General features: G+C 42.1%; 13 non-coding genes across 13 annotated transcripts; all 13 read left to right on the plus strand.

The window, feature by feature from the left end:
* The first annotated feature begins 75 nt into the window (after positions 1 to 75).
* On the plus strand, positions 76 to 147 carry trnap-agg (transfer RNA proline (anticodon AGG)). The gene has a single exon. It is a non-coding gene; the product is annotated as a tRNA-Pro (tRNA).
* Positions 148 to 1,365: 1,218 nt separating this feature from the next.
* trnap-ugg (transfer RNA proline (anticodon UGG)) lies at positions 1,366 to 1,437 on the plus strand. Its single transcript has one exon. It is a non-coding gene; the product is annotated as a tRNA-Pro (tRNA).
* Positions 1,438 to 1,803: 366 nt separating this feature from the next.
* On the plus strand, positions 1,804 to 1,875 carry trnap-agg (transfer RNA proline (anticodon AGG)). The gene has a single exon. It is a non-coding gene; the product is annotated as a tRNA-Pro (tRNA).
* Positions 1,876 to 3,132: 1,257 nt separating this feature from the next.
* trnap-agg (transfer RNA proline (anticodon AGG)) lies at positions 3,133 to 3,204 on the plus strand. The gene has a single exon. It is a non-coding gene; the product is annotated as a tRNA-Pro (tRNA).
* An 800-nt stretch (positions 3,205 to 4,004) lies between these two features.
* trnap-agg (transfer RNA proline (anticodon AGG)) lies at positions 4,005 to 4,076 on the plus strand. Its single transcript has one exon. It is a non-coding gene; the product is annotated as a tRNA-Pro (tRNA).
* A 1,288-nt stretch (positions 4,077 to 5,364) lies between these two features.
* trnap-agg (transfer RNA proline (anticodon AGG)) lies at positions 5,365 to 5,436 on the plus strand. Its single transcript has one exon. It is a non-coding gene; the product is annotated as a tRNA-Pro (tRNA).
* Positions 5,437 to 5,814: 378 nt separating this feature from the next.
* On the plus strand, positions 5,815 to 5,886 carry trnap-agg (transfer RNA proline (anticodon AGG)). Its single transcript has one exon. It is a non-coding gene; the product is annotated as a tRNA-Pro (tRNA).
* Positions 5,887 to 6,251: 365 nt separating this feature from the next.
* On the plus strand, positions 6,252 to 6,323 carry trnap-agg (transfer RNA proline (anticodon AGG)). Its single transcript has one exon. It is a non-coding gene; the product is annotated as a tRNA-Pro (tRNA).
* Positions 6,324 to 6,649: 326 nt separating this feature from the next.
* Positions 6,650 to 6,721, plus strand: trnap-agg (transfer RNA proline (anticodon AGG)). The gene has a single exon. It is a non-coding gene; the product is annotated as a tRNA-Pro (tRNA).
* Positions 6,722 to 7,086: 365 nt separating this feature from the next.
* Positions 7,087 to 7,158, plus strand: trnap-ugg (transfer RNA proline (anticodon UGG)). Its single transcript has one exon. It is a non-coding gene; the product is annotated as a tRNA-Pro (tRNA).
* A 356-nt stretch (positions 7,159 to 7,514) lies between these two features.
* trnap-agg (transfer RNA proline (anticodon AGG)) lies at positions 7,515 to 7,586 on the plus strand. The gene has a single exon. It is a non-coding gene; the product is annotated as a tRNA-Pro (tRNA).
* Positions 7,587 to 7,951: 365 nt separating this feature from the next.
* Positions 7,952 to 8,023, plus strand: trnap-agg (transfer RNA proline (anticodon AGG)). The gene has a single exon. It is a non-coding gene; the product is annotated as a tRNA-Pro (tRNA).
* A 380-nt stretch (positions 8,024 to 8,403) lies between these two features.
* Positions 8,404 to 8,475, plus strand: trnap-agg (transfer RNA proline (anticodon AGG)). The gene has a single exon. It is a non-coding gene; the product is annotated as a tRNA-Pro (tRNA).
* The last annotated feature ends 12,370 nt before the right edge of the window (positions 8,476 to 20,845 follow it).

Here is a 20,845-nt window from a genome sequence, read left to right on the forward strand (position 1 = left end):
ATAATGCGGTCAAGCTAAATGCAGACGGAAATAGCATTCACTGAAGGGGGAAATCCCAAATGTCATGGTTTTTGTGGCTCGTTGGTCTAGGGGTATGATTCTCGCTTAGGGTGCGAGAGGTCCCGGGTTCAAATCCTGGACGAGCCCTCAGCGCAGGAACACGACTGCTTCTATTCAGTTGTCTGACTAACTTTGGAACTGTTGTGAACCAAAGCAACCCTATCAAGGGCTGGAATGTTCAACCACTTCAAATGTATGTTGATGGAAAGGTTGTTTATACAGGTTCTTCTCACAATGCATCAGGATCTTGTAAGGCAGAGGTGTTGACCACAGACCTGCTGCACATTTTTTTGAGTTCCAGACAATAATTACAAAGCCAGATCAAACACGGAAGACGAGTCAAGGTCAAAAACACAGGTCGAATAATACGGCCAAGCTAGATGAAGACGGTAATAGCATTCACTGGAGGGGGACATCCCAGATGTCTTGGTTTTCGTGGCTCGTTGGTCTAGGGGTATGATTCTCGCTTTGGGTGGGAGAGGTCCCGGGTTCAAATCCCGGTCGAGCCCTCAGCGCAGGAACACGACTGCTTCTATTCAATTGTCTGACTAACTTTGGAACTGTTGTGAACCTAAGCAACCCTATCAGGGAGTGGAATGTTCAAACACTTCATCTGCATGTTGATGGAAAGGTTGTTTAGACAGGTTCTTCTCACAATGCATCAGGATCTCGTAAGTCAGAGGTGTTGAAAAGTTGTGTACCATGGACGGGCTGCACATTTTTTGGAGTTCCAGACAATAATTACAAAGCCAGATCAAACACGGAAGACGAGTCAAGGTCAAAAACACAGGTCGAATAATGCGGTCGAATAATGCGGTCAAGCTAAATGCAGACGGAAATAGCATTCACTGAAGGGGGAAATCCCAAATGTCATGGTTTTTGTGGCTCGTTGGTCTAGGGGTATGATTCTAGCTTAGGGTGCGAGAGGTCCCGGGTTCAAATCCCGGACGAGCCCTCAGCGCAGGAACACGACTGCTTCTATTCAGTTGTCTGACTAACTTTGGAACTGTTGTGAACCACAGCAACCCTATCAAGGGCTGGAATGTTCAACCACTTCACCTGTATGTTGATGGAAAGGTTGTTTATACAGGTTCTTCTCACAATGCATCAGGATCTTGTAAGGCAGAGGTGTTGACCACAGACCTGCTGCACATTTTTTTGAGTTCCAGACAATAATTACAAAGCCAGATCAAACACGGAAGACGAGTCAAGGTCAAAAACACAGGTCGAATAATGCGGCCAAGCTAGATGAAGACGGTAATAGCATTCACTGGAGGGGGACATCCCAGATGTCTTGGTTTTCGTGGCTCGTTGGTCTAGGGGTATGATTCTCGCTTTGGGTGCGAGAGGTCCCGGGTTCAAATCCCGGACGAGCCCTCAGCGCAGGAACACGACTGCTTCTATTCAGTTGTCTGACTAACTTTGGAACTGTTGTGAACCTAAGCAACCCTATCAGGGAGTGGAATGTTCAAACGCTTCACCTGCATGTTGATGGAAAGGTTGTTTAGACAGGTTTTTCTCACAATGCATCAGGATCTCGTAAGTCAGAGGTGTTGGAAAGTTGTGTACCACGGACGGGATGCACATTTTTTTGGAGTTCCAGACAATAATTACAAAGCCAGATCAAACACGGAAGACAAACAAGTCAAGGTCAAAAACACAGGTCAAATAATGCGGTCAAGCTAAATGCAGACGGGAAGAGCATTCACTGGGGGGGGAAATCCCAAATGTCATGGTTTTTGTGGCTCGTTGGTCTAGGGGTATGATTCTCGCTTAGGGTGCGAGAGGTCCCGGGTTCAAATCCCGGACGAGTCCTCAGCGCAGGAACACGGCTGCTTCTATTCAGTTGTCTGACTAACTTTGGAACTGTTGTGAACCAAAGCAACCCTATCAAGGACTGGAATGTTCAACCACTTCACCTGTATGTTGATGGAAAGGTTGTTTATACAGGTTCTTCTCACAATGCATCAGGATCTCGTAAGTCAGAGATGTCGAAAAGTTGTGTACCACGGACCGGCTGCACGTTTTTTGGAGTTCCAGACAATAATTACAAAGCCAGATCAAACACGGAAGACAAACAAGTCAAGGTCAAAAACACAGGTCGAATAATGCGGTCAAGCTAAATGCAGACGGAAATAGCATTCACTGAAGGGGGAAATCCCAAATGTCATGGTTTTTGTGGTGCGTTGGTCTAGGGGTATGATTCTCGCTTAGGGTGCGAGAGGTCCCGGGTTCAAATCCCGGACGAGCCCTCAGCATAGGAACACAACTGCTTCTATTCAGTTGTCTGACTAACTTTGGAACTTTTGTGAACCGAAGCAACCCTATCAAGGAGTGGAATTTTCAAACACTTCATCTGCATGTTGATGGAAAGGTTGTTTAGACAGGTTCTTCTCACAATGCATCAGGATCTCGTAAGTCAGAGGTGTTGAAAAGTTGTGTACCATGGACGGGCTGCACATTTTTTGGAGTTCCAGACAATAATTACAAAGTCAGATCAAACACGGAAGACGAGTCAAGGTCAAAAACACAGGTCGAATAATGCGGTCGAATAATGCGGTCAAGCTAAATGCAGACGGAAATGGCATTCACTGAAGGGGGAAATCCCAAATGTCATGGTTTTTGTGGTGCGTTGGTCTAGGGGTATGATTCTCGCTTAGGGTGCGAGAGGTCCCGGGTTCAAATCCCGGACGAGCCCTCAGCATAGGAACACAACTGCTTCTATTCAGTTGTCTGACTAACTTTGGAACTTTTGTGAACCGAAGCAACCCTATCAAGGAGTGGAATTTTCAAACACTTCATCTGCATGTTGATGGAAAGGTTGTTTAGACAGGTTCTTCTCACAATGCATCAGGATCTCGTAAGTCAGAGGTGTTGAAAAGTTGTGTACCATGGACGGGCTGCACATTTTTTGGAGTTCCAGACAATAATTACAAAGTCAGATCAAACACGGAAGACGAGTCAAGGTCAAAAACACAGGTCGAATAATGCGGTCGAATAATGCGGTCAAGCTAAATGCAGACGGAAATAGCATTCACTGAAGGGGGAAATCCCAAATGTCATGGTTTTTGTGGCTCGTTGGTCTAGGGGTATGATTCTCGCTTAGGGTGCGAGAGGTCCCGGGTTCAAATCCTGGACGAGCCCTCAGCGCAGGAACACGACTGCTTCTATTCAGTTGTCTGACTAACTTTGGAACTGTTGTGAACCAAAGCAACCCTATCAAGGGCTGGAATGTTCAACCACTTCAAATGTATGTTGATGGAAAGGTTGTTTATACAGGTTCTTCTCACAATGCATCAGGATCTTGTAAGGCAGAGGTGTTGACCACAGACCTGCTGCACATTTTTTTGAGTTCCAGACAATAATTACAAAGCCAGATCAAACACGGAAGACGAGTCAAGGTCAAAAACACAGGTCGAATAATACGGCCAAGCTAGATGAAGACGGTAATAGCATTCACTGGAGGGGGACATCCCAGATGTCTTGGTTTTCGTGGCTCGTTGGTCTAGGGGTATGATTCTCGCTTTGGGTGGGAGAGGTCCCGGGTTCAAATCCCGGTCGAGCCCTCAGCGCAGGAACACGACTGCTTCTATTCAATTGTCTGACTAACTTTGGAACTGTTGTGAACCTAAGCAACCCTATCAGGGAGTGGAATGTTCAAACACTTCATCTGCATGTTGATGGAAAGGTTGTTTAGACAGGTTCTTCTCACAATGCATCAGGATCTCGTAAGTCAGAGGTGTTGAAAAGTTGTGTACCACGGACGGGCTGCACGTTTTTTGGAGTTCCAGACAATAATTACAAAGCCAGATCAAACATGGAAGACAAACAAGTCAAGGTCAAAAACACAGGTCGAATAATGCGGTCGAATAATGCGGTCAAGCTAAATGCAGACGGAAATAGCATTCACTGAAGGGGGAAATCCCAAATGTCATGGTTTTTGTGGCTCGTTGGTCTAGGGGTATGATTCTCGCTTAGGGTGCGAGAGGTCCCGGGTTCAAATCCCGGACGAGCCCTCAGCGCAGGAACACGACTGGTTCTATTCAGTTGTTTGACTAACTTTGGAACTGTTGTGAACCAAAGCAACCCTATCAAGGACTGGAATGTTCAACCACTTCACCTGTATGTTGATGGAAAGGTTGTTTATACAGATTCACAATTATTCACAATGCATCAGGATCTTGTAAGGCAGAGGTGTCGAAAAGTTGTGTACCACGGACGGGCTGCACATTTTTTGGAGTTCCAGACAATAATTACAAAGCCAGATCAAACACGGAAGACAAACAAGTCAAGGTCAAAAACACAGGTCGAATAATGCGGTCAAGCTAAATGCAGACGGGAAGAGCATTCACTGGAGGGGGAAATCCCAGATGTCATGGTTTTCGTGGCTTGTTGGTCTAGGGGTATGATTCTCGCTTAGGGTGCGAGAGGTCCCGGGTTCAAATCGCGGACGAGCCCTCAGCGCAGGAACACAACTGCTTCTATTCAGTTGTCTGACTAACTTTGGAACTTTTGTGAATCAAAGCAACCCTATCAAGAACTGGAATGTTCAACCACTTCACCTGTAGGTTGATGGAAAGGTTGTTTATACAGGTTCTTCTCACAATGCCTCAGGATCTTGTAAGGCAGAAGTGTCGAAAAGTTGTGTACCACGGACGGGCTGCACATTTTTTGGAGTTCCAGACAATAATTACAAAGCCAGATCAAACACGGAAGACAAACAAGTCAAGGTCAAAAACACAGGTCGAATAATGCGGTCGAATAATGCGGTCAAGCTAAATGCAGACGGAAATAGCATTCACTGAAGGGGGAAATCCCAAATGTCATGGCTTTTGTGGCTCGTTGGTCTAGGGGTATGATTCTCGCTTAGGGTGCGAGAGGTCCCGGGTTCAAATCCCCGACGAGCCCTCAGCATAGGAACACAATGCCGGACGAGCCCTCATCGCAGGAACATGACTGCTTCTATTCAGTTGTCTGACTAACTTTGGAACTGTTGTGAACCAAAGCAACCCTATCAAGGACTGGAATGTTCAACCACTTCACCTGTATGTTGATGGAAAGGTTGTTTATACAGGTTCTTCTCACAATGCATCAGGATCTCGTAAGTCAGAGGTGTCGAAAAGTTGTGTACCACGGACGGGCTGCACATTTTTTTGAGTTCCAGACAATAATTACAAAGCCAGATCAAACACGAAAGACAAACAAGTCAAGGTCAAAAACACAGGTCAAATAATGCGGTCAAGCTAAATGCAGACGGGAATAGCATTCACTGGAGGGGGAAATCCCAAATGTCATGGCTTTTGTGGTTCGTTGGTCTAGGGGTATGATTCTCGCTTAGGGTGCGAGAGGTCCCGGGTTCAAATCCCGGACGAGCCCTCAGCACAGGAACACAACTGCTTCTATTCAGTTGTCTGACTAACTTTGGAACTTTTGTGAACCGAAGCAACCCTATCAAGGAGTGGAATGTTCAACCACTTCACCTGTATGTTGATGGAAAGATTGTTTATACAGGTTCTTCTCACAATGCCTCAGGATCTTGTAAGGCAGAGGTGTCGAAAAGTTGTGTACCATGGACGGGCTGCACATTTTTTGGAGTTCCAGACAATAATTACAAAGCCAGATCAAACACGGAAGACAAACAAGTCAAGGTCAAAAACACAGGTCGAATAATGCGGACGAATAATGCGTTCAAGCTAAATGCCGACGGAAATAGCATTCACTGAAGGGGGAAATCCCAAATGTCATGGCTTTCGAGGCTCGTTGGTCTAGGGGTATGATTCTCGCTTAGGGTGCGAGAGGTCCCGGGTTCAAATCCCGGACGAGCCTTCAGCATAGGAACACAACTGCTTCTGTTCAGTTGTCTGACTAACTTTGGAACTTTTGTGAACCGAAGCAACCCTATCAAGGAGTGGAATGTTCAACCACTTCACATGTATGTTGATGGAAAGATTGTTTATACAGGTTCTTCTCACAATGCCTCAGGATCTTGTAAGGCAGAGGTGTCGAAAAGTTGTGTACCACGGACGGGCTGCACATTTTTTGGAGTTCCAGACAATAATTACAAAGCCAGATCAAACACGGAAGACAAACAAGTCAAAGTCAAAAACACAGGTCGAACAATGCGGTCAAGCTAAATGCAGACGGGAATAGCATTCACTGGAGGGGGAAATCCCAGATGTCATGGTTTTTGTGGCTCGTTGGTCTAGGGGTATGATTCTCGCTTAGGGTGCGAGAGGTCCCGGGTTCAAATCCCGGACGAGCCCTCAGCGCAGGAACACGACTGCTTCTATTCAGTTGTCTGACTAACTTTGGAACTGTTGTGAATCAAAGCAACCCTATCAAGGAGTGGAATGTTCAACCACTTCACCTGTATGTTGATGGAAAGGTTGTTTATACAGGTTCTTCTCACAATGCCTCAGGATCGGGCTGCACATTTTTTGGAGTTCCAGACAATAATTACAAAGCCAGATCAAACACGGAAGACAAACAAGTCAAGGTCAAAAACACAGGTCGAATAATGCGGCCAAGCTAGATGAAGACGGTAATAGCATTCACTGGAGGGGGACATCCCAGATGTCTTGGCTTTCGTGGCTCGTTGGTCTAGGGGTATGATTCTCGCTTAGGGTGCGAGAGGTCCCGGGTTCAAATCCTGGACGAGCCCTCAACGCAAGAACACGACTGCTTCTATTCAGTTGTCTGACTAACTTTGGAACTGTTGTGAACCTAAGCAACCCTATCAAGGAGTGGAATGTTCAACCACTTCACCTGTATGTTGATGGAAAGGTTGTTTATACAGGTTCTTCTCACAATGCCTCAGGATCTTGTAAGGCAGAGGTGTCGAAAAGTTGTGTACCACGGACGGGCTGCACATTTTTTGGAGTTCCAGACAATAATTACAAAGCCAGATCAAACACGGAAGACAAACAAGTCAAGGTCAAAAACACAGGTCGAATAATGCGGTCAAGCTAAATGCAGACGGGAACAGCATTCACTGGAGGGGGACATCCCAGATGTCTTGGTCTTCGTGGCTCGTTGGTCTAGGGGTATGATTCTCGCTTTGGGTGCGAGAGGTCCCGGGTTCAAATCGCGGACGAGCCCTCAGCGCAGGAACACGACTGCTTCTATTCAGTTGTCTGACTAACTTTGGAACTTTTGTGAATTAAAGCAACCCTATCAAGGACTGGAATGTTCAAACACTTCATCTGTATGTTGATGGAAAGGTTGTTTATACAGGTTCTTCTCACAATGCCTCAGGATCTTGTAAGGCAGAGGTGTCGACCACAGACCTGCTGCACATTTTTTGGAGTTCCAGACAATAATTACAAAGCCAGATCAAACACGGAAGACATAAACGAGTCAAGGTCAAAAACACAGGTCGAATAATGCGGTCAAGCTAAATGCAGACGGGAATAGCATTCACTGGAGGGGGAAATCCCAGATGTCTTGGTCTTCGTGGCTCGTTGGTCTAGGGGTATGATTCTCGCTTAGGGTGCGAGAGGTCCCGGGTTCAAATCCCGGACGAGCCCTCAGCGCAGGAACACGACTGCTTCTATTCAGTTGTCTGACTAACTTTGGAACTGTTTTGAACCTAAGCAACCCAATCAGGGAGTGGAATGTTCAAACACTTCATCTGCATGTTGATGGAAAGGTTGTTTAGACAGGTTCTTCTCACAATGCATCAGGATCTCGTAAGTCAGAGTTGTTGAAAAGTTGTGTACTACGGACGGGCTGCCCTTTTTTTTGAGTTCCAGACAATAATTACAAAGCCAGATCAAACACGGAAGACAAACAAGTCAAGGTCAAAAACACAGGTCGAATAATGCGGTTAAGCTAAATGAAGACGGTAACAGCATTCACTGGAGGGGGAAATCCCAAATGTCATGGTTTTCGTGGCTCGTTGGTCTAGGGGTATGATTCTCGCTTAGGGTGCGAGAGGTCCCGGGTTCAAATCCCGGACGAGCCCTCAACGCAGAAACACGACTGCTTCTATTCAGTTGTCTGACTAACTTTGGAACTGTTGTGAACCTAAGCAACCCTATCAAGGAGTGGAATGTTCAAACACTTCATCTGCATGTTGATGGAAAGGTTGTTTAGACAGGTTCTTCTCACAATGCATCAGGATCTGGTAAGTCAGAGGTGTTGAAAAGTTGTGTACCACAGACCTGCTGCACATTTTTTTGAGTTCCAGACAATAATTACAAAGCCAGATCAAACACGGAAGACATAAACGAGTCAAGGTCAAAAACACAGGTCGAATAATGCGGTCGAATAATGCGGTCAAGCTAAATGCAGACGGAAATAGCATTCACTGAAGGGGGAAATCCAAAATGTCATGGTTTTTGTGGCTCGTTGGTCTAGGGGTATGATTCTCGCGTAGGGTGCGAGAGGTCCCGGGTTCAAATCCCGGACGAGCCCTCAGCATAGGAACACAACTGCTTCTATTCAGTTGTCTGACTAACTTTGGAACTTTTGTGAACCGAAGCAACCCTATCAAGGAGTGGAATTTTCAACCACTTCACCTGTATGTTGATGGAAAGGTTGTTTATACAGGTTCTTCTCACAATGCCTCAAGATCTTATAAGGCAGAGGTTTCGAAAAGTTGTGTACCACGGACGGGCTGCACATTTTTTGGAGTTCCAGACAATAATTACAAAGCCAGATCAAACACGGAAGACAAACAAGTCAAGGTCAAAAACACAGGTCGAATAATGCGGTCAAGCTAAATGCAGACGGGAAGAGCATTCACTGGAGGGGGAAATCCCAGATGTCATGGTTTTCGTGGCTCGTTGGTCTAACAGAGCACTATGCAAACCATATCAAATGTAGGAGACCCCACTGTCTGTGAAAGCTCAGAGAAGCTCTGGGCTTAATCAATGATAACGTTTAACCACAAGAACATGGATGTATATTCAACTTCAGTTTGGGAATTCCTTCAAATGTAAACTGTCATTTCTCAACTTTAAAGTGTCAGTTTTGACTCTCCATTCCTGTGTGGAATTTATGACTAAATAGTAGTTACATTCAACTCCTCAAGTCTCAGAAAACACTGGATTAGAAGTGGTTTCCCTGAAAAAAGGAAAGACTGTTTACCATCTTGGAATATATTATATTTCACAATTAATTCTGATAATGCTCAGAGTGGTCTTGCTCTCAATTATCTGTGATAAACTATTGTAAATGTCAGTGAAGCTTTGAACTATCATTAATCTGCTAACAGATTAGTGCATGTATGGCTAATCATTTTTTGAGTGACAGCTCACTCAGTACCTGACCCTGCATGTCGTTGTTCAGTGCAGCAGGTTCATGGGCGGGTTTTAGCATTTTGGCGCACACCGACCGGAGGAAATTAGCACACTTCATGATCAATAAAGCAAAAGTATTTATCAAATTGTTGGCTGTGGTTTACTAGACGTGTGTCTGTATTAACGTTAGCAGTTAAATTTACTTACTTAAATAAAAGTACTGAGCTGTATTGAGCTGTAATGAGCTGTCACTCAAAAACTCATTAGCCAATGGAGGTGCAGCCTAAAAGAACCCGCCCAAGTGAGAGGTTTGTGTCAGAAAGCAAAAAAATGGATGCTTTCCAAACACATCTGTGGTTCAACATTTGGTATAAACACTTTTTATGAGGAGATTCTTAGACTGGGTCAAAATAGGCGAGGCTGTACAACATGAACAGTATGTAAGGATTAAAGTAATAGTGTTACTATTAACCTAGATACAGGGTTATTTATCAAGAAAAAGGAAACTTACAAATGAAAAAACTACATTTTAAGTCTATTTCTATAAATTCTCTTAAAATTCAGAAAGTACTTTGATATCTGCTTTTTTCATATTGGTGACAAAACCATTAAAAAACTAAATACACACTCTTTTTCATATCCCATTTTCATTTCAGAATAGGAAATAAAGACAAAGGTGCGCAAATTCTTAACAGTCACAGCGCACAGTTGACATCCAGTGCCAGTGTTTAGAGCTTGTACAGGCTGTACCCTTTATGTAGAAAAGTGCAAGCTAAAGTGCATCACACATCAGCTGGGTCACAAAGTGTCACCTAAATTGTGCTCACCTGACATGTCATGACACACAGCTGAGTGGAGTGAATGTGTTCAAATTGTTGCTTTTTAGAAGGTGACGTGTTGATGCTGAGAAATAAAGACGTTGTGACTAAAGGGGCAAAAAAAGGACATTATTATTCTGCACATTCCCTAGATTTGTATTCTAGAGCTCTACTAGAATATATTAACATGATTTAGATATAAAAACTGCTTATTGATCTTATACTAGCCCTGTATGCAGTCTCTCAGATCAGCCTCTGTCAAAAACAAACCTATCTCAATAAGAACCTCTTCCAATGAGCCCACTCTGTTCTGACTGGACTATGACAAAAATCAACTGTAGTGGGACTTCACTTATTTTTCTTATTCTGTAATCAAAAAATAGAGTTAACATTTAGATTTGGATTTATTTTTTATGTATATGCATTTTTAACAATTAACATGTTTTATATGAATTTCTGTCTCAAATGTAAGAGAAAAATGAGCTAAATGTGAGAAAAGTGAGCTGAATATTCAAAATATATCAGCTATAAAACTGTAACTGCAACTGACTCATCACGGTCTTATATTGTTGTCATGAAGAAAATGTCGATTCATCAGAAACAGGCAGCACTATTATTTTTAATTTATATGTTTTTATGAAATGTTACACAGAAAAAGCTTATGAATGTATTTCAGACCCCTCAAATACAAACGTACTGATAAGTGAAACTTGAAATGATTGACAGCTGATGACGCTAATGACACACTTTAAACATCATCTGTCACCTTAATGTGTCATCTCAGTAATCTGTGGTCGCTCTTCCACTTTGAGAATTATGGAGGCAAATTATTAATGAGAGCTCTGAAAGCATGTGGGTTCAAATTCAGGAGGACTAGACTCATCAGCATGGACCCAGAGAGGGATCTGGATGGAAATTGGGTATCGGTCAGTCTATGCCTGTACAATCCTGCTTAAATATGTTAGCTTGCTGATGTTAGCATTAAGCCCAAAGCACTGTTGTGCCCAAGTACAGCCTCACATAGCTGGTCGCCTGGTCTGGATAAAAAAGTCCATGTCACACTCAAAAATCCACCTCACTCAGAATGCAGACTGTATGTTATTGAGTGTATTGAATGTTGTCACTTTCTCTGTGTGAACACGATACAGACTCACATCCCACTTAGAATTAGTGTGTATTTAGGACAGAGCTTGAGCCTTTAACCCAAACCACAATCTTTCCTGTCCAACCTTTTTGTACCTAAGCATAACCAAATCTCATCCATAACAGTAGCACAGTGATTTCAAATAGTTGTGGAAGCATTGATAAAAGATGCCGTCCTGTCAATAAGGGCACAAGATCAGAGAGATCAGATCAAATATGTTGCTCATGAAGATAATGATAAACACATATTTATGTATGTACACGTACTCTGTTGTTTAGTTGAAGGGTTCAGTGTGTCGGATTTAGCTGTAACACCCTGCCTGGACTTCCTGTTTGTGTTTTAGTTTAATATTTGTTTTAGGGAGGAACCACTACATTTATTCTAAGTCTTTTAGTTCTTTTTGTTCCTTTTAAGGGTTTTATTCTATTTTATTTTTTAATCTGAACACCAAAAACACATTTCTGTTCAGAATAAAGAACCCCAAAAGATAGTTCTGTATCCTGTGCCAGTTTCATTCCATCAGGCTACAATATGTTTTAATTAGTAGATCATCAACTGAAAATGAGAATCATTTTGTTTTTGTTACCTTAGAATGAGCCCGTTATATCTACATAGAGAGCAGGTCCTCCTCCACAGAGCCCGCCATGTTGCACCATCATGTTTCTACAGTAGCCCAGAATGGACAAACCAAACACTGGCTCTAGAGAGGACCTTTCATATTTTCGCAAGTTTTACTGTGTTTTCCTGTACACACTTGGAAGGGGAGGGAGAGTGGTGGGGTAATCAGTTTGTTGCAATCTGCAACCTCACCACTAGATATACAGTAAATTTTGCAGTGTTAAATCAACACTTAACGAGTTAAATAGTGTTAAATTTATCTCTTTAAGTGTTGATTTAACACTGCAAAATTTACTGTGTACCACTAAATCTTACACACTGTGCCTTTTAAGAGTGAATTAGTATTTATTACCTCATTACAGGGTCTGACAATAACAGTGCTGTTTATAATCATACTGCAACTGATTAGTGCCTGTATGGAATCCCTTCTACACATTGAGAGCCTCGTAAAGACATCCAGTGAAGTGCTGATCAATTCTACACTAAACATGTCAATCAATCATCAATGAAAGTGCATCATATCTGACATGGGCCGGTTACCAGTTTCAAGGTAGGCTATACCACGGTATGAAAAAGTCACGGTTTCAAAACCACTACAATGTTCCGTCATACCGTTCCTGCGGTATGAGTGGGTTTTTTTATGACGTCTTGTCAGAGAGAGAGTGGAGGTCGCTCAGGTCGTGTGCAGCTGCAGTGTACAGTGGCCCTCCTCCCGCGCACCTCCGGTTGCTGTTACAAGCAGGTAGCTCTGCAGGCTGTATGATGGCTGAAGGAGGCAAGCCCCCGAACTTTACCCCCTGTCTAAAATGACCAAGTCGGCTGTATTTATACTTCGGCTACCGTAAAAAGACAGACGGCCGCGGCTTGGAGGAAGAAGATCCCAACGTGCAAAACGGACAGTGGCAGCGCGAGGAGGCAATACATCCAATATGATAGTGAGCAAGTCTCCAAAAACTGTTGATTCAGTTTTAAGCTCCTGCCTGCATTTATTTATTATTTATTTATTTATATTTATCTTAGAAGTGTTTTTACTTTTTTCAAATATTTATGTTCTGATCTTAAGCCACAGGTTAAGTGATTGCATTTATTTGCATTTTGTGTTGATTTTTTTCACTAAAAATAATTCATTTATGTCGTGACTAGTTACAGGTTTAGCCTCAGTTAAAGGAATGCACTTATTTATTTTTTATTTAGAAAGAATTCAGTTTTTTTTTAAAATGTATTTTAAATACATATTTACTAATGTTCCATCATGTTCTGTATATTGTTTGAAAATAAAAGACTGTGGAAATGTGTTTTCTTTTTTTTGTTTTGAAATACAGACATTTAAAAATATTACATTTTATAGCTGTATTCATAATACCGTGATATTGTTGCCTAAGGTTATCATACTGTCAGAATCTCATACCGGCCCATGCCTAGTTGGCACTGATCAGGTTTTTAATAAAAATACCAGTATCATCCTGATGCATGTTGGGTGTGTGTATTGGACTAACCTGAGACACTTCTCATGTGCTCTCATTACACAGTAAGCTTTGTGTAGAGGATGAGGAGCTTTAATTATCCAGTGGTGGCACACATCAATCATGTGTCTGCGAGACCTTGTGAGCCACGAAAAAGGCAGGCGAGACGAAAATCCGTTTGACCTGTCCAGGACTAAATTAATTATCCAATTACTCCTTTCCGAGTGACTGTGCTGCCCAGATAACTTCAGAGCTATTTACAACTGACTGCCTCGCCAAGATAACAAAAGGGCCGGTTGCAGCACAATCATTTCACATGGTAAACGATCGGCCCGAAACTCCTGAGACGGCCAAATCCTCCTCAGACCTCCAAGAAGCCATCAGCATATTTTACTCTTCCTCTCAGGGAAACCGGTGATAAGGTAATGAGCAAAAATACACTGAAACAAGAACCCACCCAGGAGGAAGTGTAAATAAGAAAGGCAAAAGGCGATTTAACAGAAAAACAAAATTAACTTATTTCGTCACTCATTTTATTCTCATTACTCATGTCCATCTTGAGCCCATCTTCAGCCATTGCAGCCAAGTTGTTTCATTACTATTGCAGCCATCCATTTTGTTTTTATCTTGCCCAAAGCCCAGGAGGAGGAGAAGAAAGAGGAGGAGGGGGAGGGAAAGTGTGGCTGTAGGAACAAGGCTGCCACTCGTGTCTAAAGCCCAATTACACCCTCCATCCACTCATCACCTTGGTGAGAGGAGGAGTAGCGATGTTTTAATCCGGAGTTTTCACCACGGCCAAGGACAGTGGCCGGTGGGGAGATTAATCAGAGGTCTGTAACAATCTCGATGGATCAAAAGCGCTCCGCCAGATATCGCCACTCGGCACGGGACAATATGTCTCCCTGTGTTCTCCAGTAGTAAGCATATTTCTCTGCAGAAAACAAGAAAGGACAGAGTTCCATACATCTTTTCAATGCTTGGAAACAAGTGTCAGAAGCTGCTGTCTTGTTATTTTCTTCTGAGCGCAGAGACTCAGTAATTTCTCTTCATTTTCTCAGTCTTATGTTAATGAGAATCCATGTCCTTGCTGTGTCTTTATTTCTGAGAAAATCCTTCCTCAAGCGGCATTTAAGTTGTAAAAGTTTCATAAAGAATCTCTAGGAAAAGAATGTTAAATGATGAAAGAAAATCAAGCAGCTATCAGTAATCATATTTGAGCTGGATCTCTGCCAACATGGGAGGAAGTAAAAAATTTGCCCTCAAAGGCAATATGCAAGTGTTTGACATAAAGTTGGAAAGAGGGGGCTGGAAGATCAATATGGCATGTCAAGTGGCCCGGAGGTCTGACGAAGACACCCTAAGGCCCAGTTCCACAGATGAGGGGTGGGAAGAGCGTGGCGGCTCACTTCATGAGTGGCAACATCAGAGCCAATGTCAAACAGAGGTGGAGACAGTTCAAACCCAGAAACAGGATTACTGCTTTGAACCGCCGACCCCTCCATCACTCCACAGCGCTGATGTGTATTCATGACTGCCAAGCAAAAAGAGGCAAGGCCATGGTGTGGGAGAATACACAAACACACACACACACACACACATACATATTATAGAGTAGTTAATCTGCACTTTGATGGGCTGACCCTTTCATAGTGTTGTGAGGCAAAGGAAAAAAAACAACACACAAGGAGTGTGACCCTGACTATAACCCTGACCTCTCCTTTGAGACCTGAAGCAGAGGAAGAGGAGGAAGAGGATCCATACATTGAAAATAAACACATTGAGGCATTCACTGTCTCTCTCTGTCGTGCAGTGTTCACACAAGACCCACTGAGTCAAAGCTGCTACCTGGAGACACAGCTGACTGTCCACACAGGTTAGATTCTGTCCATCCATTAGATTCATCTAAAGGCTGAACTCATCTTAAAGCAGTCTAACTGTAGGCTATGTGTGCACTTAAGTGTCTTGCTGTATGTAGAATAAATAGGCCATTCTTATAGCCAAATGGTTAAGATATATATCAGTGTAACATCCATGGTTCAGTTCTGGTGATCTGTGTGGTATGTCATCCTCCCTCTCTTCACCTGTCTGTCTCTATACGATCAGCTGTTTAGTAAAAAACCCTCCAGATCTTATTAAGAAATAAATATCAGACTGAAGAAAGGAAGTGAAAGCTGGCTAATATTAACCCTTATGTATTATTCAGGGTCAAAGTTGACCTATTTTTACATCTGAGAGCCGTACAAATAGCTTCTACACATCTCTTCTAGCAAGACTTTTCCTAAAGTCACCCATAGTGTTTGAAAACAGAAATAAAAACACATGATGCACTTTCCGTTTAGTCACCTTAGCTGTTCGTCGTGCACTTTACTGTGTAGCTGGACTGGGCAGCAGGTGCGACCAACTTAGTCATTTATGTTTTTAATAATGCTGCAAGGCGTGAAGTGGAAATGTTTCATGTTGTATGTCCTAAGCTGTCTTCATTGTATGTTGTTTTATCTTTTCTTTTTTTAAATGCCTGTGATGATGCTGCAAACCAAATAAAGTACTACTGCTACTACAATGCTTTTCTTTGTGTGCAGCTGATGCACATTTTAATATATGCAAATGTATATTCTATATACAGTATAATTATATTCTATAAAATGTTCTTCTGGACCATAATTCAGTGATTGTGAATGTTGTTGTTTTTCCATAAATAAATATAATACACTGTTTGCTCTGACAGCTTCATTAAGGATTAATCAAATATGTATTAATAACTAATGGAGAATTTATGAATGTGATTTGGTGTAGAGACTTATTATGAGACAGAATATAAACAGTATGTAAGGGTTAAACATTTTCACCTTGATGTAAAGGAACCTGATAATTACATTGATGCTTTAGTCACAGTTGAAATCTAAGAATAAAAAGTGTTTTAAATTCATATTTAATTTTCTTCTGCATCAGGCCTGCTTTGTCTGTTATGTTATAGTTGCACATGGTGCCTGAAAAGTAAAAAAGTAGTAGTATTAGAATTGTTTGAATTTACATGTTTTAATTCATATCACGTGTCAATCATCGATTTTTTTAGTTCCTAATTCAATTATTCAGTTAATTTCTTCATCAATTTTCTGTTGTAATTTAAATATATCTACCACTTCTCCACCTAGAAATAATGAATAGAAATGGTCAATTAATAGCAGAGTATTCAATGAAATAATCCATCATATATTTGTTCTTTTTTTCACCATCTGAGCCAGATGACTACTCAAGATCATGAATGCTGAGGCCATGATGGACTATTCCTTGGTTACACAGGAGGATTGAGAAGAATGAAGGCAGAGGGAGAGTGTGTATTAAAATGTTGGTTTGGGCTTGTGTGTACCAACAGGAGACTGTGTCTTGATTGTGAGCAGACAGAGTGGCAAATGCTATTCAGGCCAGCTGACGCATTCTGAATATTCAATAGACTGACAATGCTGTGTTCTGGCAAAGCCTGTTTCTCTTGTTAAACTGTAGGGCCGTGACTCAACCATTCCCCCCGCCCCCACTGGCCCAATCTCTGCAGCCCGGCTGGTGTGGCTTTGAGCAAATTAATGAGTGAAAGCAGCTCCTGTAACGAGGATGCCAGAGCACGTTAAGGCTGCGGCCCGATCCCACCAAGCAGCGGTGAGGGCTGCAGTCTGCTTCAATGAGGAGCACTCAAGAGTGTGGGGAGCAGGGTGGGGGGTGGTTTTGAAGAGGATAAAGCTGATACCTGCATCTGCTGCAAACACCACCTGTGTGCAAAGTACAATCCTGACAACAAAGGGTTGAGGAGAACATCAGAGAATAGCTCTGATCAACACTGAGATCTTCATTTACTGCTGTATAAAGAGCCCTGAAAGAAATCTGACTCATACAGATCCACAAATGGTTTTAAAGTTTAGTTTGAAGAAGTGGGAGGTCATAAAGAAGTCAGAGGTATTGTTGATTCTTCCAAACCAAAACCAAACCCCTTAAACTAGGGCTGGGCGATTATGGCAAAAGTCAAAATCACGATTAATTGAACTTTTAACCTCCATTACGATTAATGAAGGATTATCTCCACCACTTGATGAACAATGATGTATTTTCACAGTTTCTTTAGTTTAGTATTTTCCACTGCTGCCCTCACACATGAGGATCTTTAGGGAGGTAAAATAAAGATGTTTGAAGGTGTGACGCTGTGGTTAATGTCTAGTTTACTTGATTAGAACTATGTAAAGATCATGGTTTGGGTTCAAATCATCACTGGAGACAAGTTTCCAAATTCCTTAAAGATATGCAACATTTGCTGTCATGGCAACAGTGAACATCACCATTAATTGACATGAGCAAGATTAAGTCCATTAGAGTTTCTAAATGTTGGTTTTGATTATCTTTCTATTAATTGCCCAGCCTTACCTGAAACTATGTGAATGTTGTTTATATATATATGCCATATTATTGATAAAGCAGATTTGAGCACATTACTGTGTGAAAGTATGTCAACCTCTGAGGCATCTTAGAGTTTTGTTGTTTTAACCTTATTTATTTATTTTTTATTAAATCACAATGTTTATCAATTTCATATACTTTTTTCATTGAAACAAATTAAAAAATTAAAAATATATCTTCTTGTAAACTTTTGTTAATGCAAAAGTTAGTGAACCTTGAGTTGTGTTGCTTAAAAGGAGCAGGTAAATACAACCACAAGGGAAAATGAAATGGACCAATTAAATAAGAGATCTTTGGGGTAAGAAATTAGGCAGCGTTGATTTAAAACAAAGATCTAACCATCAGTGAAGTGAAGTGAATCTATACAGGTATGTAAACATTCTCATTGGCTCATGAGTGTGACAATTTGCAAGACTAAACACCCAATGCCCCTTTTTAACCTGTTAAAAAACAATTGAATTTAAAAGGTCTTTTCTAGAAATCTTAGAATGAGCCTTGTGTATAATTATAGTGTAAAGTTCTGTTCAGGTCATTAAAAGCCTTACATTTCCAGACAACACTGAGGACATGACTGCAGCGTCCTTAATAGTAACCACATGATCTCCTTCATCTCAACATCAAAACTGTTCTGATCCTTTAAAACATTTATAAAATTCTCACAATCTATCCATATTAAATCCTGTTTTTCAAGCCTGTACCTGTTTCTCAGAGTGCAGCTGCAGTAATGTTTTATGTTTGTATAATTTGTTTCTCTAGGAGACAGACACTCCAGTTGACAGAACTGATTTCAAGGAGATTTGAGGATGTTTCAGGGAGATTTGCGCTCCTGACTCTGAGCTTACAGAGACAACTGCCACCAAAGTACCGAAAAAGACAGAGAGAATCCTTTGTGTACGTAAACAAAACAGTGCTGTGTGCTTCTGGGAGTTTGTCCTCTCTGCATGAAATTGCAGAAGTTTGAGCTCATTTTTTCAGGAGATGTTTTGAAAGATTGTGATATCTGAGAGGTATGGTGGGTCTTTTTAAATTCACCATTTGAATAATGTAGGTTATGTGGGTAGGTAGGTTCCATCAAACTGCATTGCTTCAGTATCAAACCCTCACATGAAGTTCACTAGAGAGCAGGAAGAAGATGGTGAACTGCTGTTTCTAGACACTTGTGTACATGGCCAACATCTTCATTTGAACTCACGCCCTTGCTGGTACTATTAAATATGTAGTGAGAACCCTCCTTCACATAGGACAATAGTGAGGAGGGTAGAAGGAGGAGGGTGCAGCGAGTTGATGGGTCAGTGAGGACCAGCCAGGTGGGAGTTCTGGTCCTCTGAAATGAGGCCAAAGCGGAAGTAACTTAGAACTGCATTCTAGCAAAAGGCCATCAGGGGGCGACCGTTTTGGTGTCAAAAGGACTTCCGTCTCTCGTAGCTACGTCGTGATTGACAGGTTGATTGCACAATGTCCTCGAGATCCAGCCCTCGCAACCTATTGCAACCTCCCTGCTCCGCCCATGGCCCCGCCTCATGCCCATATAAGTAGAATCCATGTTTTTATTTTTCCCAGCATGCACCTGAAATTTTCAAGATGGCGCTGCCCAGATTTGAAACTATTAGCTTCCGAGCAGCAGTCCACAAACCAATGGGTGACGTCACGGATGTTACGTCCATTTCTTCTATACAGTCTATGGGACCAGCAGATACAAGAGCATGAGGAGAGCCCACCATGTTTTAAGACCAGAAAGGCCCCGGGGACCACCAGAAATACTGCAGTGGGACTACCTTATGTGTCTGGAACATCAGAACTTCTAGCCAGGGTCCTGAAGTCATATGGAGTTATCATTCAACATTTAATTCTGCTAAACACATTGAATTGTTTGTTTGTTTTATTGCTCATGAGTCCAGCTTTACTTTTACTGTAAGATAAATACAAATATTTTTCACATCTCTCTTCATATTACACAGCTTCTTTCATTGTTCAGTGTTTCCCATTATACATCAAGCCACTGCAGCCACAGCATGACCCTGAGGCCTGTGACCATGATCAATGCATGCAAATTTAAATCAACTGGCAGTTTCCTGCTGACTTTCTAAGTGCATCTTAGCCTCCTAAATGCTTACTAAGCTCCAGTGAATGGGTTAGTGTCTTTCACCCATAATCCAATCAAAAGGTACCAAAGGGACAAGGTGATTCATTCCTCCCCAGTGAGGCCAGAGCTGCCAGCAGTAATAATTACTGGTGCAGCTAGAGTGGGATTTTCTGAGCTTGTCTCCTGCTATCAAACATGGCTGCCATCTGGACTGCTGATCTGTGAAGAGTGGGAATACTCTGAAGTGAGTAAGCTCCAGCTCTGGGTTTACATAGAGATAAACTGGTTTTGTCCATCTGAGTTTAACTTTCTACAACAGTATAACGCCAACTATACTATTGTAAGCGCCTGCCAGTAACCATTTTGGACATTTTTTGGGATGTTCGACTATTTTTGTGCAGATTCTGCAGACTTTGTCTACCCAACTGCTGTGTTTTTGAGACTCCATGGCAACAGAAGAGTGGAGTGGACGCTGGTGTTGTTTGTTCGCTGCTTTTCCATCCGAGATAACAGTTTACAATAGGTTTTCTGTCCTGCTGCCCCTGGTCTTTGGAACACCCTTTCTGACCAGCAGAGGGCGCCTCAGACTGCTGAGAGTTTTAGAGAAAGATTTATCACAACCTTTGCCTTTTGATTATTGTTTTACGATGTTTTGTAGCACTTTGAGATTTGTTTACGAATGTAAAGTATGTTACAAATAATAATAATTATTAAGAATATTAAGAAGAAGAAGTGTCACTTTTGCAGATGTTTCTACAGAAAAGTCCACTGGTGCACAGAAAGTAATTAATTTTACATCCTGTGTTTGAAATGAAGAGAAGAAATGAGTAGTCAGGATAAGAGGTAGCAGACACCGTGAGCGAACACTTCATCAGACTTCCAGATGTCAGGAGTGGCCTCATGGATTGACTGACAATTGATTAGTGGTAAGTGAAGAAAACGCCAAAGAGCAGTGAGTGGCAAAGATGAAGAACCCT

The sequence above is a fragment of the Scomber japonicus genome, chromosome 10, assembly GCF_027409825.1.
Source record: "Scomber japonicus isolate fScoJap1 chromosome 10, fScoJap1.pri, whole genome shotgun sequence".
Taxonomy (NCBI): Eukaryota; Metazoa; Chordata; class Actinopteri; order Scombriformes; family Scombridae; genus Scomber; species Scomber japonicus.